The following is a 13,413-nucleotide window of genomic DNA, read 5'->3' on the forward strand; positions in this document are numbered from 1 at the left end:
TTTTTCTGAATGAATGCTTGAACAGTGCATATTTTTGATAGTGAAGTTTATAAATGTTAAATCTGTTGGCTCTTGAAAGAATGATGAAAAAGGAAAAATGTTATTTGATAATCTGAAAAATCATATAATTGATTCTTGAAGCAAGAAAAAGCAGTGAATAGAAAAGCTTGCAGAAAAAAAAAAGAGGCAAAAAAAAAAAGAAAAAAAAAAGAAAAAGCAAGCAGAAAAAGCCAATAGCCCTTTAAACCAAAAGGCAAGGGTAAAAAGGATCCAAGGCTTTGAGCAGTAATGGATAGGAGGGCCTAAAGGAATAAAATCCTGGCCTAAGCGGCTAAACCAAGCTGTCCCTAACCATGTGCTTGTGGCGTGAAGGTGTCAAGTGAAAAGCTTGAGACTGAGCGGTTAAAGTCGTAGTCCAAAGCAAAAAAAGAGTGTGCTTGAGAGCTCTGGACACCTCTAATTGGGAACTTTAGCAAAGCTGAGTCACAATCTGAAAAGGTTCACCCAGTTATGTGTCTGTGGCATTTATGTATCCGGTGGTAATACTGGAAAACAAAAATGCTTAGGGCCACAGCCAAGACTCAATAAGTAGCTGTGTTCAAGAATCAACATACTGAACTAGGAGAATCAATAACACTATCTAAATTTTGAGATCCTATAGATGCCAATCATTCTGAACTTCAAAGGATAAAGTGAGATGACAAAACTGTTCAGAAGTAAAAAGCTAATAGCCCCGCTCATCTAATTAAGACTGATCTTCATAGATGTTTTCAGAATTTATTGTATATTCTCTTCTTTTTATCCTATTTTGTTTTTAGTTCCTTGGGGACAAGCAACAATTTAAGTTTGGTGTTGTGATGAGCGGATAATTTATACGCTTTTTAGCATTGTTTTTAGGTAGTTTTTAGTATGATTTAGTTAATTTTTAGTATATAATTATTCGTTTTTAAATAAAAATCATATTTCTGGACTTCACTATGAGTTTGTGTGTTTTTCTGTGATTTCAAGTATTTTCTGGCTGAAATTGAGGAACCTGAGCAAAAATCTGATTCAGAGGCTGAAAAAGGACTGCAGATGCTGTTGGATTCTGACCTCCTTGCACTCGAAGTGGATTTTCTGGAGCTACAGAAGCCAATTGGTGCGCTCTTAATTGCGTTGGAAAGTATACATCCTGGGCTTTCCAGCAATATATAATAGTCCATACTTTGCCCAAGATTTGATGGCCCAAACCGGCGTTTAAAGTCAGCCTAAAATTTCTGGCGTAAAACGCCCAAACTGGCACCAGAATTGGAGTTAAACGCCCAAACTGGCACCAAAGCTGGCGTTTAACTCCAGGAACAGCCTATGCAGGAAAAAGCTTTAATTCTCAGCCCAAGTACACACCAAGTGGGCCCCGGAAGTGAATTTTTGCATCATTTACTTATTTCTGTAAACCCTAGGCTACTAGTTCATTATAAATAGGACCTTTTACTATTGTATTTTGATCTTTGGAAAATCTCTGGACGTTTAGTCCTTAGACCATAGAGGCTGGCCTCACGGCCATGCCTACCCTATTTCCACTTATGTATTTTCTACGGTGGAGTTTCTACACCCCATAGATTAAGGTGTGGAGCTCTGCTGTTCTTCATGAATTAATACATGTACTATTATTTTTCTATTCAATTCATGCCTACTTCTTCTCTAAGATATTCACTCGCACTTCAACCTAATGAATGTGATGACCCGTGACACTCATCATCATTCTCACTTATGAACGCATGCCTGACAACCACTTCTATTCTATCTGCAATAGCTTGAGTGTGTATCTCTTGGCCTCCTGGTTCATGATGCATGGTTGTCTCTCCTGACAACAGAGCATTCTATTCCGTGAGATCAGAGTCTTCGTGGTATATGCTAGAATTATTGGCATGCAGTCATTCTTGGGATTCGGAATGTCTAAACCTTGTCTGTGGTATTCCGAGTAGGATCCAGGATCCGGAAAGTCTAAACCTTTTCTGTGGTATTCCGAGTAGGATCTGGGAAGGAATGACTGTGACCAGCTTCAAACCTGTGAATGTGGGGCACAAGTGACATTGTGCAAAAGGACAATGGTCCTATTCCGACGCTAGCGAGAACCGACAAATGATTAGCCGTGCGGTGACAGCGCATATGGATTTGTTTTCATCTGAGAGGATCATACAGCTTTCCATGGAAGGAGGTAATGCATGGTTGGAAGAAGGCAGTAGGAAAGCAGAAGTTCAGAAGCAACAAAGCATCTCCAGACGCTTATCTGAAATTCCCACCAATGAATTACATAAGTATTTCTATCTTATATTATATTTTATTTATATTTTAATTATCAAAACCCCATAACCATTTGAATCTGCCTGACTGAGATTTACAAGGATGACCATAGCTTGCTTCAAGCCGACAATCTCCATGGGATCGACCCTTACTCACGTAAGGTATTACTTGGACGACCCAGTGCACTTGATGGTTAGTTGTGCGGAATTGCAAGAGTGTGATTGTGATTTCGTGCACCAGTTTTCCATATTATTCTCACTCATTTTCAATTGTTTTCTCTCTAGCAGCCTTTAGAGCTCTAGTAATCATATTGTAGTTTATATGGACATTATAGTCCTACTTCATGTGGTACAGTGCCTCCTTTAGAGTCATTAGCAGTTGGGTTAGTGGTGCACGAAATTGTGATCTCAGGCAACGGCGCCAGAAACTCTGTACGCACGTCTTAAATAATTGTTTTTCATTCACAACTTCGATACAACTAACCAGCAAGTGCACTGGGTCGTCCAAGTAATAAACCTTACGTGAGTAAGGGTCGATCCCACGGAGATTGTTCTTATGAAGCAAGCTATGGTCACCTTGTAAATCTCAGTCAGGCGGATATAAAATAGTTATGGAGTTTTCGAAATTAATAGTAAATAAACAGAGAATAAGGATAGAAACACTTATGTATATCATTGGTGAGAATTTCAGATAAGTGTATAGAGATGCTTTCGTTCCTCTGAACCTCTGCTTTCCTGCTGTCTTCATCCAATCATTCCTACTCCTTTCCATGGCAAGCTTTATGTAAGGACATCACCGTTGTCAATGGCTACTTTTAATCCTCTCTGGAAAATGGTCCGATGCGCTGTCACTGCATGGCTAATCATCTGGAGGCGTCACCCTTGCCAATGGCTGCATCCTATCCTCTTGTGAAAATGGTCCAAATGCTCTGTCATGGCACGGCTAATCATCTGAGGTTCTCGATCATGCTGGAATAGGATTCACTCTCCTTTTGCGTCTGTCACTACGCCCAGCAATCGCGAGTTTGAAGTTCGTCACAGTCATTCAATCCCAGAGTCCTACTCGGAATACCACAGACAAGGTTTAGACTTTCCGGACTCTCATGAATGGCCATCCATGGGTTCTAACTTATACCACGAAGACATTTAATAACTCGAACTCGGTCCCCTGTATTAGATATCCAAGAGATACTCATTCAATCTAAGGTAGATCGGAAGTGGTTGTCAGGCACGCGTTCATAGGGAATGATAATGATTGTCACGTTCATCACATTCAGATTGAAGTGCGAATGAATATCTTAGAAGCGGAATAAGTTGAATTGAATAGAAAAACAGTACTACTTTGCATTAATCTTTGAGGAACAGCAAAGCTCCACACCTTAATCTATGGAGTGTAGAAACTCTACTGTTAAAAATACATAAGTAAAAGGTCTAGGCATGGCCGAATGGCCAGCCCCTCTGATCTAAGAACCAGACGTCCCAAGATGTCTAATACAATAGTAAAAAGTTCTATTTACAATAAACTAGCTACTAGGGTTTACAGAAGTAAGTAATTGATGCATAAATCCACTTCTGAGGCCCACTTGGTGTGTGCTTGGGCTGAGCTTGAATGTTACACGTGCAGAGGCTCTTTCTGGAGTTGAACGCCAGCTTTTAACGTATTTCTGTGGTTCAACTCTGGTTTGTGACGTGTTTCTGGCGATTAACTCCAGACAGCAGCGTAGAACTGGCGTTCAACGCTCTTTTACATCGTCTAAAATCGGTCAAAGTATGGACTATTATACATTTCTGGAAAGCCCTGGATGTCTACTTTCCAACGCAATTAGAAGCGCGCCATTTTGAGTTCCGTAGCTCCAGAAAATCCACTTTGAGTGCAGGAAGGTCAGAATCCAACAGCATCAGCAGTCCTTCTTCTACCTCTGAATCTGATTTTTGCTCAAGTCCCTCAATTTCAGCCAGAAAATACCTGAAATCACAGAAAAACACACAAACTCATAGTAAAGTCTATAAATGTGAATTTAACATAAAAACTAATGAAAACATCCCTAAAAGTAACTAGATTCTACTGAAAACATACTAAAAATAATGCCAAAAAGCGTATAAATTATCCGCTCATCAGTTAGCAGCCTCTTCACCAGTTTGCTTGTTGCCCAAGCTCTGTCAGCCATCTTCCTGCTCAAATTTCTATTACAGTTGTGTTCTCCAATAAATGTCTTAATTTGAAAACACAAACTCTGGCTATTATAGGAATAGAACACAAGTCATGGACATCCCTCCTCATCACACTTTTCTCTAGTTCTCTTTGGCAAATTCTTTAAATACTGCAACTCTTTATCTTCAAAGACAAAGTAGTCCTTCAGTGCTTGCTTAAACATTGCCAAAGTAGTAAACTTCCGTCATGTCTAAAATTCAACCTTACTATATTTAGCCTCCTCATTAAAGTTAGGATATCTTGGCTTATCTTCAACATTCAAACTAGAAATTAAGAGTTAAATGCCTCAGATTTATATTGATAGAGCTTGTCCAGGTCTAACTCCACCTCTTCAATCACTGGATCTGAATTGGGCCTATTCCTTGCCTCTGTTGTTGGACCCACCTCACCTGGCCCATTACCTCCTTGCCCATTAAGCCTACTGTTTGGCCCATTACCTTCTTTTTCTTGAGATAGGATATGTTTTCTAACTCTTCCAACAAACCTTTTTGACTTTTTCTTAGTCCTAGGAGACATGTCCTTATCATCACCTCCACCATGTGGTACATTCATCTTCTTAGGTATTTTTGGTTTAACGTAAGTCTTCTTCTTAGTAGACTTTCGTTCAGATCCCATTACCTCCTTCTTATTCTTTCTCACACTCTTCTTCTTTACCTTAACTTCTTCACCACTACTACTGCCATCAGATTTGAATCCGGGAGAGAGGGAGGTTTGTAAGGCTCATCTTTAGTGATCTCATATCCATCATCATCATCATCAGAAGAAGAATCAACTTCATCCATTCCTCTCTCTTCTGGAATTCCATCTAGCATACTAACATTGTGCTCAAAATAGATAACTAGAAAATCTGACTCCACATTCTCTATCTTTTTATCACACACCTCATTAATCTCCTAATCTCCCTTAAGAACATGCCCAAACTCTAAATCAGGGGTACTACTATCATACCAATACATCTCTTTGTACCTTGTATACCCTAGACCCTTGAATATTTCTTTCAAATTCTTGAAATTAACATAATGTATGTCTAATGGAGGAAATGTCTTAACACTTCCATCATAGTAGTATAATATTCCGTCATTGTCCTTTTCGAGCCAACCCCATGGTGAAAAATAGAGACAACTTCACATGACATCTGCTACAAGAATAATGTACAACAAATAGAACTTAAATAACTACTTTAATCATCTTTCAATCATTAACAAAATATTTTAGACTATGAAGGGCATGATTACTAATCGACAGCATCATTAACCAAATCATATTTAAAAAAAATCTAGCAACACCAACTAAGAAAGTTGCCAAAATAAATAACGACACTAAACTTAGCAGCACCATCAGTTGCTCCATCTACAACATCTTCACCACCTCCTCGCTGGAAGTCTTCGTCAGCTTGCCTTGGAGGGAAAAGTTTTTCTTCCTTACAGTTACTTTGTAATTTTGTGTTCCAAATGAGAGTGATCTAAGGCTTCTGAAATATGGACAAGGGGGAGAGTGGGCTTTCACATCAAAATGTGAGTTTCTCTCCTAAGCAAAACGACATCATTTTGATGAGTGTGTAGGGTTTAATGGTCCCAATGAATGGACAGCATTCCATGTAGGATGTGTGTAGGCCATGTCACACCCTAAACATTACACTTTCAACTTTTTTTCAATGACTCTAAACGGAGAGAGCTACGAAAGGGCTTATTTGTCTGATGGAATAGATAGACAAGGGATGATTTGTTATTTTTCAAAGGTTATGGTACGACTTGTCTATTTTTAAAATGGACAAGGACCGGAAAGAGTATTTACTATATTAATTAATAGTAAAACTCATATAAAGTTATTTTTATGTGAAATTGTTAATTAAAACTGCATGTAAATTTTTATATAATTTAATAGACCTTATGATTTTTAGAAATAAAACCAAATTAAAGTCAACTAGGCATTTGCATGAAAAAACCACTGCTTTCAATTTTGGATCCCCTACATTTATTTGTTTCCTTTTCCAAATTGGAAATAGTTTAAAGATGTTTAGAAACAAAATTACAAGAAAATTTCATATTAACAAAGATAATTAGCTTAATCTCTCCTACCTTGGATACTGAAAAAAAATCGACTCAGAATTTGTTTAGCTCGATAAAAACCTAATCTAAAAATCCTAAACAATATAATATAGAACGATATAATAGAAATCATAGAATTCATTTTAGAATACTTAATCCCTCCCTTTTCAATTTTTTTTTCAAATTCAAAATTATATATATATATATAGGGAGAATTTTAATTTACAAAGGTGGGAGAGTTTACACACCACCTGTTTCGAGGGTTACCTGAAACTGTAGGTCGATCTCGGTCGAGATCCTTTGTGTTGATCGGCGCTGATGTGTCCGACTTATGGGGGGTGGCCGGAGCCGCCGTGTCCGACGTGTTGCACTTGTGGGTGATGCTGATCCTTCGTCACCGGAGGGTGGTGGTACCTGCAAGGGACTCCGATGCCTAAGTTAGGAAGGGTATTGAGAAGGTTTTTAGTAGAATCAGAATATGAGTTATACCTGGGTGCTCCAGTGTATTTATAATGGTGAGGAGTGACCTTCTTGGAGATAAGATAGTTATCTTATCTTATCTTTATCTTTGAGTAAAGTCATCTTATCTTTAAAGGAACCGCTCTTATCTCTATAGGCTTGGGTTGCCTTTGGATTTGGGTCGTGTTCCTCTATTTGGGCCCTTTTTGGGCTTTCCTGGTGATTTGACCGAGCTCTTGGAGAAGAGGTCGGATGATCCTGACCTGAAGAGGTCGGTCGGCTTGTCGTCGATCATCCCGGGTCGGACATCTCGACCCAGGGTATGAACAGTGCCCCTGCTCGAGTGTGGTCTTCCTTTTGAGGTCGAGTCCTTAGTTTTAGGACTTCAATCCTTCTCTGGAGAAGCCAAGCTCGAGCATTGTCAATTTCTTCTTTGTAGAGTTTTCCTTTGAATACGGAGCGTCTTTTCTTTTCCTTAACTTTGAAAACAGGCGTTCCTTGCTTTGGGAACGTGCGAGGGTTTTTAATGCCCCCTTAACTCCTTAATGTTCCATTTCTTTTGCCTCCCGCTTTCTCATTTCATTTTGAATTACACCAAAGCTTTCTCTTTTCTGTTTCTCTTTCTCTTACTTGCTGTAACTTCCCCTTTTCTCTTTATTTTTCTGTTTCGTTTGGCTCACCTGGGACTTTTGTTTTCGCGTCTTCATGCTCATCTCTGTGGCACCATTGGTGGTTGGTTGGTGCTTCACTTGTTTCGAAAGGTGATTCTTGGTCTCTCTTTCCGTCTTCAACCGCTTCAGCGTTCATCGTCTCCTCCTTTTTGCAGGTTGGTTTTCATTCTTTTTCATTCTTTCCTATTTATTTTTGAAAAGTTTTGATCTTTGTTTTGTGAAAGATTGAATCTTTTCTACTTTTGTCGTGTATCTGGTCAAATGTGTGCTTTGAGAGTTCCTTTGCTATGCATGACTTTTTTGTGCTTTCTGCTGGTTAGGGTTTGATGGCTGTTTTACTATTTCTGATTGTATCTTCTTGATTTTTTTGAAATATTAAACTTGTTTGATTTTGAGAAAAGGTTGTGCCCTTGATGATTGTCCCTTTTAAAACGCTGAGCCATTTGTCCCTGAGAAAGGTTGCGTCTTTGACGATTGCCCCTTTGCATGCTTTGATGCTTGACTTTTCTGATGGGTTGTAAAAAGTAATGACTTTGATAGATTACTTTGTGTTTTTATGGAGTGACACTATCGAAGAAGAGTTGTTTTCTTGTTTTGAGGGATGTAGGTCGTATATCTTTCCTGAAGCCTTATTCTGTTCCTGCCTCCAAAGGATGCCCCTGGACCTTGGTGTGAGTCCTGGGGTCTCCTTTTGCTGTTTGTATGTTTTGGCCCGAGTTGTTTTTTTTTTATTTGTCCGAGCTGTTTAGTAACCCCTTTTTCCTTTTCTTACTGTAGGACTAGTTGACCCATGTCTTCTCGCAAAAATATTGTCGAGACTTCTTCAAAAGTTCCTGAGGGTATGTCGGACTGGTTGGACTCCCTTGTGTTGATGTGTGTCTCTGTGGTAAATGCCGAGTACTGTATAGAGCTGAGGAAACATCACAGGATCTGTAGTAGTCTGGACCAGAAAAAAGATTATGCGCTTGTAGCGCCTGATTCTGATGAGAGGGTTTGTTTTCCGACTTCAGTCCAGGGGGAGCGTCCCTTCTTTTATGCCTACGACTATTTTTTTAGCTAGCTAAACATTAATTTTCCTTTTACTCCTTTTGAGACCAATTTGATGTGGTCGTACAATGTATCTCCCTCCCAGCTTCACCCAAATTCGTGGGGCTTTCTTAAGATTTTTCAATTACTATGTCAAGAGCTAGATGTTAAACCATCTCAAACCCTTTTTCTTTACCTCTTTGTTTTGACTAAGCCCGGGGTGGCTAAGAAGAAGGCTGCTTGGGTATCTTTCCGTGCTGTCCAGGGAAAGAAAGTTTTTTCAATGTATGATGAGTCTTTTCGTGATTTTATTTCTTCAAGGTCCGAGCTGTTGAAGGAGCTCGGCCTTTCTTTTTGGATGAGAATGGAGAGCCCAGCTTTCCTTTAGAATGGCAAAAGAATGTAGTGGTGTCTAGGTATACTTGGGAGATGTTGGATGAGGTTGAGTAAGCCTTTGTGACTGTGCTGGAAGAGAACTGGGGGTAGCCTCCCCATTTTGATACAAAGAAATTCCTAGGAAATCTCTCTCTTCTCTAAGCTGAGCTAGGTAGTGGTCAACTTCTTTTGTATTTGGTGTGTTTGTTTGTTTTTGTCGAGCTTATTCCTTTCCCCTCCTATTTGTAACTCAGTTTCTTGCTGTATTTTGTTTTCAGAGATGATTAAAAACAATGATTCCATGAGGGCCTTTAAGAAGGCGAGAAAGGCCACCGCCGCTCAAAACATCTCGGCAAAAGCTACAGGGGAGGGATCTTCTCAAGTTCCTCCTAAGAAGCCAATCTCGAGTTCTACTGGGCCGAGGAGGATGATTCCAACTCCTCAGGTCCATTTAGTTGATCTTCCCCCGACTTCTGCTGCTACTTCTTCTACTGTTGGCCCTTCTCAAAAAAGGCAGAGGACTGTCGAGCCCTTCAATTTGGATGCTCCTGAGTTTGATGCCGTTGGGTTTGTTGATTAGCAGATTGCTCCTTATGGTGTTATTCCTACTAACGATGTCTCTCTTCTTCGTTATTTGGATTTTATTACTCGGAGCAGCATTAAGATGGCACATATGGGAGCAGCTTTATATCGAACTGCCCAGGATCTTCCTATTCATGCAACGAAAGCTTTTATAGAGGAGGCCAAATCAGACTTTGACCGGATCAAGGGTTTGAAGGAGAAGCTTGAGGTGAAGGTAGCGAGGCTAGAAAAAGAGTTGGAGGGTAAGAAGACTCGGGCTACTGCTGCTGTGGCTTCTGCGAAGTTAGCTGAGGATATGGCGATGAAGCATAAGGAGAGCTATGTTTTGACTTATGGAGAGATGATGGATCTTAGGAAGAGTTTGGAATCTGTTCGAGCTGACTACGCCGAACTCCAGAGTCATCTTGTAGGCAGTGTCAATGCTGCTTATGAGAATTTGAAGGATCAGGTTCGAGTTCTCGCGCCCGAGCTTGACCTCACCCTATTTAGTTTGGACAACATCGTAAAAGATGCTAAGATTGTCCCTGACGACCCTGATGATGATGATGTAGATGTGGATCCCCCTCCTGTGCCATCTACCAAAGCCTCTGTTGCTCCGCCTTCCTCAACTCCAGCAGCCGAGGTTAGTCAGCCTGAGTCTGATCCTGATGTCGAGATCCTGAACCGGGATGATGGGATGGTAGATGCAGTACCCCTTCAGACTCGTCCTCCTTCACCTCGAGATACTACTACTGGGAAGTCTTTGGATCCTTTATAGTCTTTCTCTGATGTATTGTGTATAGCCCGGTCAGTGGGCTTTTGAACTCTTTATTTTGTAGCTGGTGGTCTATTTGACTTTGGATATTTTTATTTGCTTTTCTTTTAGCAACTTTATTTAGGAAAAACAAAGTGGTTTCTCAAGCTCTTGGGGTCGGCTTCAAGCGGCCTCTTGAGTCTGTTATTATAACAACCTTGTTTCTGTGATATGCGTGTCTGCATCTTTTTTACACTTTTCTGGAATCTTGAGAGTGTTAGAATCTTGTTGTCCGACCTCTTGTGATTGCCTTTGTACTTTATTTCCTGCTTTAGTTGAAGCTAGCTTTGTTCAACTAGTCTTCTTCGCATTCTTTCATACAATACTTGTAGCTTGGTTTTATTGAGTTCATGGCTTTATGGGTCCGCCTTGAGTCCCTTATAGCTCATGCCTTCTGTTGGCTAAGCTCCTTCATCTCGGTTCATTCTAAGTTATTTCTAGTAATTTATTTGGACCTTCTTAGGTCTCTCTGATTACTTTCTATAACTTTTGTAGTTTGCCTGGCCGATTTCATCTTGTCGGTCCCTTCTAAGCTATTTTTGGTAATCCATTTTATTTAGACCTTTGTCAGATCTCTTTTATGGATTACTTTGTATGACTTTTTGTAGCTTTGTTGGGCCAACTTCGTCATGTCGGTCCCTTTTAAGTTATTTCTTAGTAATCCATTTTGTCCGGACCTTGTCAGGTCTCTTTTTATGGATTACTTTTTATAACTTTTGTGGTTTTGTTGGGCCGACTTCATCATGTCGGTCCCTTCTAAGTTATTTCTAGTAATCCTCTTTTTTAGGGCTGGCCAAGCCTCTTTCTAGGGATTTACTTTTTATAACTTTTGTTACTGTAATCGACTGGTCTGACTTCTTTATGTCGGTCCGTCTTTAAGTTATTTTTAGCAACCCATTTTTATTAAGACCTCGTTAGGTCCTTTCTTATGGATCACTTTTGATAACTTCTTGCATTATTCTGTTTTTTGCCACTTTTCATCTTGCCGATTTTGTAGAAATTGAGTTTGATCCCCGCTTGGTCGACCTTTGATGAATTCAGTTTTCATCTTTGTTGGTCTTTACCGTGATCGAACAGTGAATTTTATTTTCACTTTCTGCCGATCTGTAGCTTTATAATCGGGCGATGAATTTTCGCGTTTCAAATTAATGCATCTTGATAAAAGGATTTGTAGAAAATCTGAAAAAACTTTATTCAAAATAGAAAATATGCAAATATATACATGTGGGCGCTTTACCCTTCTAAGTTAGGTAGTTCATAGATCCTGGCTTGGCGCCTCGTTAAAAAACCTTTTCAGGAAAAAGAGTGCACCTTGACTTAAAATCTTTATTACCTCTAACTATAATACATTCTTAGGTTGCAGGCATGCCACGACCTTGGTAGCTCTCGCCCTTCTAGTTCGGACACTCTGTAGTAGCCTTTTCCTAGTACTTCTGTGACTCGGTAGGGTCCTTTCCAGTTAGTCGCTAGCTTCCCCTCTCCCGGTCGACTTGTTCCGATATTATTTCGGATTAAAATGAGGTCGTTGTTGGCAAAGCTTCGCCGTACTACCTTCTGATTGTATCTTGAGGCCATTCAACGTTTTAACGTCTCTTCCTTGATCCGAGCTCTTTCTCGGATTTCTGGAAGTAGGTCGACTTTTTCCCTTTGAAGTTGGAAATTGGCCTCTTCACTGTAGTGGATCACTCTGGGAGATCCTTTTTCGACCTCTACTGGGATCTTTGCCTCCATTCCGTAAGCTAATCGGAAATGTGATTCCTTTGTGGTGGAGTGTAGAGTTGTCCGATATGCCCATAGGACTTGTGGGAGCTCTTCAGCCCAGGCTCCCTTCGCGTCCTGTAATCTCCGTTTTAACCCAGCCAGTATGACTTTGTTGGCAGCTTCTGCTTGTCCATTAGCCTGGGGGTGTTCTACAGATGTAAATTGGTGCTTTATTTTTAAGTCTGCCACTAATTTTCTAAAGCATGCGTCTGTAAACTGAGTGCCATTGTATGTGGTGATGGAGTGTGAAACTCCAAACCTTGTGACAATGTTTATATATAGGAATTTTCTACTTCTTTGAGCAGTGGCATTAGCTAGGGTCTCTGCCTCAATCCACTTTGTGAAATAATCTACCCCAACGATGAGGAACTTGACCTGTTCTGATCCTTGGGGGAAGGGCCCAAGGAGGTCGAGTCCCCATTTTGCGAATGGCCAGGGTGAGGTTACACTGATGACTTCTTCTGGTGGGGCGATGTGGAAATTAGCGTGCTTCTGACATGGTGAACATGTCTTTACGAACTTTGTAGCTTCCTTTTGTAAGGTTGGCTAATAGAATCCAGCTCGGAGTACTTTTTTGGTGAGAGCTTGTGCTCCGAGATGGTTGCCACAGATGCCATGTGTATTTTTTCTAAAACTTCCTTTATGTTGGAAGTCGGCACACATTTTAACAGTGGTGTTGAAATCTCTCTCTTGTACAGAGTATTGTTTATGATGGTGCAGTATTGTGCCTCCCGTTTTAACCTCTTTGCCTCCTTTTTATCTGCAGGTAGTATTTCTGTTTTAAGGTAGTTAATTATGGGAGTCATCCATCCTTGATCCAGACTGGTTTTGGCTAGGACCTTTTCCAAAATTGACGGGTTCTGTAGCATCTCTTGAATGAGGCTCTATTGTTGCCCCCTGGTTTGGTGCTGGCTAGTTTTGAGAGCGCATTAGCTCAAACATTCTGTTCCCGAGGTATGTGGCAGGCCTCATATTCCCCAAGTTGTCCGAGTTGTTCCTTGGTTTTATCCAAGTACTTTCATGGTCGGATCCTTGGCTTGATAGCTTCCTGCTATTTGTGAGGTGACTACTTGTGAGTCGCTGAAGATAATAAGTTTTTGAGCTCCGACCTCTTTAGCCAGCTTCAAACCAGCCAGTAATGCCTCATATTCGGCTTGGTTGTTTAAAGAAGGAAACCCAAATTTGAGTGAAAGTTCTATTTGGG

This window comes from Arachis hypogaea, chromosome 20 (assembly GCF_003086295.3).
Source record: "Arachis hypogaea cultivar Tifrunner chromosome 20, arahy.Tifrunner.gnm2.J5K5, whole genome shotgun sequence".
Taxonomy (NCBI): Eukaryota; Viridiplantae; Streptophyta; class Magnoliopsida; order Fabales; family Fabaceae; genus Arachis; species Arachis hypogaea.